The sequence below is a fragment of the Heliangelus exortis genome, chromosome 1, assembly GCF_036169615.1.
Source record: "Heliangelus exortis chromosome 1, bHelExo1.hap1, whole genome shotgun sequence".
NCBI classification, from domain to species: Eukaryota; Metazoa; Chordata; class Aves; order Apodiformes; family Trochilidae; genus Heliangelus; species Heliangelus exortis.
In genome coordinates this window covers 60175638-60181637 of record NC_092422.1, presented here as the reverse complement: position 1 = coordinate 60181637, position 6000 = coordinate 60175638, and positions in this window count along the sequence as shown.

Genomic DNA, 6000 nt, shown 5'->3' with positions numbered 1-6000 from the left:
TACTGTGCTTTTCTTTGTCCTTGTATGTCTGGTCTTACCTAAAAAAATGCTACTCTGGTGCAAGGTAAAAAACAGGGGAATGTTTACTGTACTATTAAAGAGAAGATTGGATGGATTTGGTATAGTAGCTGCAGTGTTTACTTTGGAAGACAATGACAGTGATGGATCCTTCTGGATGAATGGAAAAGGAGAAGAAATTGGTTTATGTGTTTTTTTAAGAGAAAAAAGAGGCTAAATTAAATTACTTCAAATACATCACTAGATTGTCACCAACAATCTGACATTATCTGATGTAAACGAGTGATGGAGAAGGTATTAATGTGCTTTTTAGAAAAATTGCTCTTCTTATTTTTTATTCTAAGTACTAGCCACCTTACAAATGGGCACTCAACTTTTGGCTACCTCTTCCCTGATTCCCTGTGATAATTTTTCTGTATCTGCACACTTGTAGTGCAAAAAATAGATGCTGTATGGAGGAAGAGGGGGTTTGTTTGTTTGATTGACTGTTTTAAGTGAGGGCTTGATGTGGTTATCTTTTTGCCATTCATTTGTTGCTAGGCTATGCTTAGATACAGATATGGGGTCAGAAAGGGGATCATAACGTGAGAAGTTGACACAACAAATGGCAATAAAACAGTCAAAAAAGAAATTGTGGCATTTAAAATCATCTTCTAACAGCTTTCACATAAGTGTATATATGCTTCTGGGAAGGGAAATAACCTGACTGCTTTTCTAACTGAACTTGGTCTAACATTTATCATATTGTCTTGCAAGGAAGAGAAAGTGTGTCCTCATTCCAAGAGCTTCCTTCCTATCCTGTGTTCCTCCAGCTCGTTGTGACAGTCAAGGCTGGACTGAATAATGGGGACCAAGGGCAGGAAAGTGGAAAAGTGCTCATCAGTTACTGCTCCAATAACTAAATCCACCTGGATATTAGCAAATATGTTTTTTAGCAAGTCATGTATTGCTTTTGCTGTCAGTTGAATGCCTGTAGGCTTCTTCAAACTGCAAGGTAACAGTAATCAGTGTAAAAACCAAAAAAAAATCCAAAAAAAACCCCACAAAGAAACAAAAAAAACCCTGTGCTATTTTGGGCATGGACACAGTCCCAGTCCTCTGGTAATGGCCTTTGCAAAGTGTTTTAAATTGATAGGCATTGGCTAGCAGCTGTATAGCAGTATAGGATTTAAGGGTGTTTTATTGTTTCGTCTGGAAGCCTAATTGCTTGGAAATCGAAGCTTGTTCTGAGAACACTCAGCGTTTCTGGAGTAGAAATACGTCTTAGTTCTTGGATCGCTTGCCTTTTGCAGCACGCAGAATGTTCAAAAGTAAAAACCGTGGAAATCATTACAGAACTCCAGAAAAAAGGCTTTTACCTAAGTACTCTTTTAATGTCATTACTCCCCTTTGGAGAGTTAAGTTCCTGATGCGCTCGGCATTACTTTTGCCAAGGGAGACAGCCAATCTTATCCTTCTGGCTTTTAGCAGCCAAATATTTATACAGACTATTCAGTGTTCCTCTTGAAAGTACTCACACCATTTACTTAAACCTGCAGCTGCAGCCAAGCCTTGCAGGGGAACAGATGGGTGGCCTCCAGAAGCGTGCAGAGAGAAGCACCTGGAGGGAATAAAAACCTAAAAGCAGCTCCTGTTGATGTGGTGGCTCCCTGTCCCTGCCCTAACTAGCATTTCTCTTTTTCTCTTGGGAACAGGTTAAACCAGTTGTTTGCAGAGCAGTGGGTGACAGTGGATATGCCATACTTTTCTTACAGGAGGAGTATTTTCAGAAAACACAGAAAAGATGACAATAATTTTGTGACATTGTGCAAGGATGGATGGAAATTACAGTGACAAAAGGCTTAAAATAGAACGATGACACTTAAATTTTTATGGGTTCGAACTTCTTGTTTCCCTCTTCAGTTATCCCAAGGTATTTGCCTGACTTCTGCTGCTTGACTGAGCTACACTTCCCTCTTTGGAGGACCTCAGGATATTGGAATTAGCAAAAATTTCCCCATAACCATACAAAACAATAAGCAGGGAATTTTCAATTGTTGTATCAGATTGTTGATACTGACCAATAACTTATTATATTTTTTTAATGAATGGTGATACCAGTGATTTTGCAATAGCTAGGAATGATTGTGCTAAAAGAAGGTCTACATAAGAGAAGGATGGGTTTGTCAGCAGGATTTGCCTTCAGATTTGTTCCATAGATTCTCCAGTTGAACAGTGATCACTTTGAAAAACCATTTTGGATGGGTGGGTTAGAAATTTGGGGTGGTTCAAGGAGTGAGGTTTCTGTGGTGGGTTTTTTTGTTTGTTTGTTTGTTCATGGGATAGGTAGACCATAATAAGAATAGTTTGATAAACAGGATTCCTGTGCACTAACTCTTTTTATGGCTTTATCTATTGATGTAGACTTAAGCTTTCAGTTTGGAATAGCCACCCTGAACTTTTTTTTTTTTTTTTAAAGTATCACTAACAATAAAAAGTTCTGTGGACAAATCTCCATACTCCTCAGTTACATGCCAGAAGAGTACAAGCTTAAATAAAAACCTAAGAATAATACCATGATTTCCAAAAGTCATTGTTACTTCTCAAAGTACCTGTTTTGTGGTGCTGACATAAGCTTTTTCTTTAGCCACTAGTGTGCCTGTCCAGTTACTGACCTTGTCATGACACAGAAATTTATGCTGCTAAATATGAAACCTTCATGATCAATTTTGTGGGGTTTTGAGACTGATATATAACAGTTGCATCCCTGCTCTTGCACAGTCTCCTTCCATCTCCCAAGACAAGGTGAAGCCAAATACACTTAGCATGTCTAAAATGCATGAAGCAGAAATCTGACTTTGGGTTTTTTTTTTTTTTTAAAGTATATACTTTTTACAGACTCATTTTAGTGATCATTCCAATGTCTCCATAAAAGCAAAGTTTTTCATGGAGATCAAATAGTGGTCACCATTTATTTGTTTCTACAGCTGAATTTTGAAAAATTATTAATGGTGATCAAGAATGATAAACCTAAATAATTTGTTACGTGTGAATTCATTAAAGGTTTTGCTGGGAATGCTTAGCTGGACACTGTTCAAAAAATCATCCATATTTAAATGGTTAAGGATGCCTTTGCTATTGCTTTAACTGCATAGCTTTGGAGGTATGACATGAGGAACACTGACACAGTTTACAGTTGAAATCAATTTATTATCTTACAGTACACAACCCCAGGGCTGCTATGTTAACAGACACTCAGGGATCATAACAACACGAGGAAGTGTACACCATCTGCTGGTGCATGAAGTTCTGGGAGGCAACAAAAGCTATAGCAAATACCACAGGTGGAAGTTATTTACTCAAGTCTGTTCATATCAGTATGGCAAAACTGTAAAAGACTTTTTCTGGAAATGAAAAAGAAGCTGATGTAAAAATGGTGACACTGGTGATCAGGGACAGGCAGTTAAATTCTTTCATCAAGCAGCTTTTTTTCTTGTTTGTCTCCCCATTATCCCTTCCTTTTGTATTTCTTCCCCCAGCCTAAAATAATGGCCTTGTTGGTGTCAGCAAAGCTTTTGATGTCTATTTCTCTGAACATGTAAAAAGGTTCTACACTGGCACTTCTAACACTGCCAGCTGAAGATCTGTGTGTTGGCGTTTCAACGCTGATGGAAGACTTAAAGTGCTCTGGAAAAAGAACACCAAAAGCATATGACTACTTAAAAGCACAGGGAAAGATGGAAGGAAGAAATTAAAAAAGCTAATTTTGTGATTATTGTGCTGGTCTGGAGACAGAGTCCAGAGTCCCTGCTTTGCCACATGCTTCCTTTGTGGATTTAATTTCGATTTCTCTGTCTGTGTTTTCTTGCTTGCCTGCTGAGGATAATGGCACTTCCGCTCCTGATGCCAAATACATTAGCAGTATAGCAGTAGAATATTTAACTTTGTGATGGATTTGCAAGCAGAAATAAGTAGGCAGATCACTATATTCTTTAAAACCTGCATAGGATGAAAATTATTGTAGCCTTTCATTACACTGGACTGGAAAGAGTGACCTTATTTTTCTCTTGAGTTTGCAGTGTGTGTTTGGGAATCCTACTAAATTATTTGCCTTAGTATTCTCGACTGAATTGTACAAGTTAATTAGAATGCCAGTGTGCTCTGTGTAATTGAGAATTAATAACAGTTAAGAATTGTTATTTCTGTTGTACAGCAAGACACAACAAAAAAATTATATCAGACTTCAAAGCCAAGGCACAAAATTGCTGCAAAGCTTGCAGAGCCTAGGGACACAATCCGTGAAACTGAATTCCTCCCTTTTCTTGGTATGGCACTTCCAAAAGCTGCTAATACTTAGGTCTTGGCATATGTACATGTGGTGGAGGCTCTGCTGTTCTGTATGAATGCCTTGGCTACTCTGAGATTATATTGCTAGCTAAGCTCTCGGGATGTCATCTTTAAAAGCACAGGAAAACTGCACGCAGTGCAATTCACTTGGCATTAAATCTATTAATGTTCCCTCTCCAAAAGAAGGACTGCAATGGCTGTGCTCACTGGCAAGCTCTGCCTGTTAATTATTTCCAGAGTTCACTGTTTTGGAGCTTGCTGCCCTGGTAGTTACACATCTGCCCAGCCACCACCCCCCTGTTCCAGGCTGTGCTGGGCAGAGGTGCTGCTCTTCAGCTGGTCCCAGCAGCCAGGGGCAAGTGTCTGGTACAGCTCCCCAGAGTGGGCAGTGGGAGAGATCCCAAGTCCTTGCAAACTGAGGTTAATTAAAGACATTCATGAAGCTGCCTACAAGTAATGGCAGACTGCCCAAAGTTGATTAGAAAAGAACAAAAGGGTACTATAACCTTCTACTGGCACAAAATGAGTACTTACTTATTTAGGTGATATAAGGAAGCTCTGCTGACAGACTCATTAAAATGAGTGGAGGCTTGGGGGATTTTTTGTGGGTGTGTGTTTTTTTGGTTGGTTTTGTTTGTTTGTTTTGGGGGGAGGTTTGTTGCGGGGGAAATTTTGTTTCATTTCTTAGCAGAATCACAGAATGGTTGAGGTTGGCAGGAGCCTCTGGAGGTCACATCTTGGGCAGCCTCTCTGCTCAAGCACAGCCACCGTGAGCCAGTTGCCCAGGACTATGTTGGAATGGCTTTCAAATGTCTTCAAGGCTGGAGACTCCAGAACATCACTGGGCAACCTGTGCCAGTGGTCAGGCACCCTCACTGTAAAAAAAGTGTTTCCTGATGTCCAGAGGGAACCTCCTGTGTTTCAAGTTGTGTCCTCTGCCTCTGGCCCTGTCACTGGGCACCACTGGAAAGAGCTTGGCTCTCTTCTATTTATACCCTCCCTTTTCAGATATTTCTATTCATTGGTAAAAATCCCCCAGAGCCTTTTCTGTTCCCTCTTAGTGGCCATTTATTGGGCTCTCTCCAGTATGGCCATGTATATCGTACTGGGGAGCCCAGACCTGGGCCCAGCTCTCCAGTTGTAACCTCACCAGCTCTGGGAAGAGTGGAGAGATTTGAAGAGTGGAGAGATTGCCTCTCCCTTTCCTGGCAATGCCATCTTTTTCCTCTTCCAGCAATATATGTTCTTTCCCTACTTGTACAGAAACATACGCTCTACAACTCCCTGAAAGGAGGGGGTAGCCAGGGGGGGGTTGGTCTCTTTTCCCAGGCAACTCTCAGCAAGACAAGAGGGCACGGTCTCAAGTTGTGCCAGGGGAGGTTTAGGTTGGACATTAGAAAGAATTTCTTTACCGAGAGGGTGATCAAGCATTGGAATGGGCTGCCCAGGGAAGTGGTGGATTCTCCATCCCTGGAGATATTTAAAAAGAGCCTGGATGTGGCACTCAGTGCCATGGGCTGGTAACTGCAGCGGGAGTGGATCAAGGGTTGGACCTGATGATCTCTGAGGTCCCTTCCAACCCAGACAATTCTATGATTCTGTGATTCTATATTCCCTGTGATGCTAAAATTTTGCTGCGTGGATTCCCAGACTTAG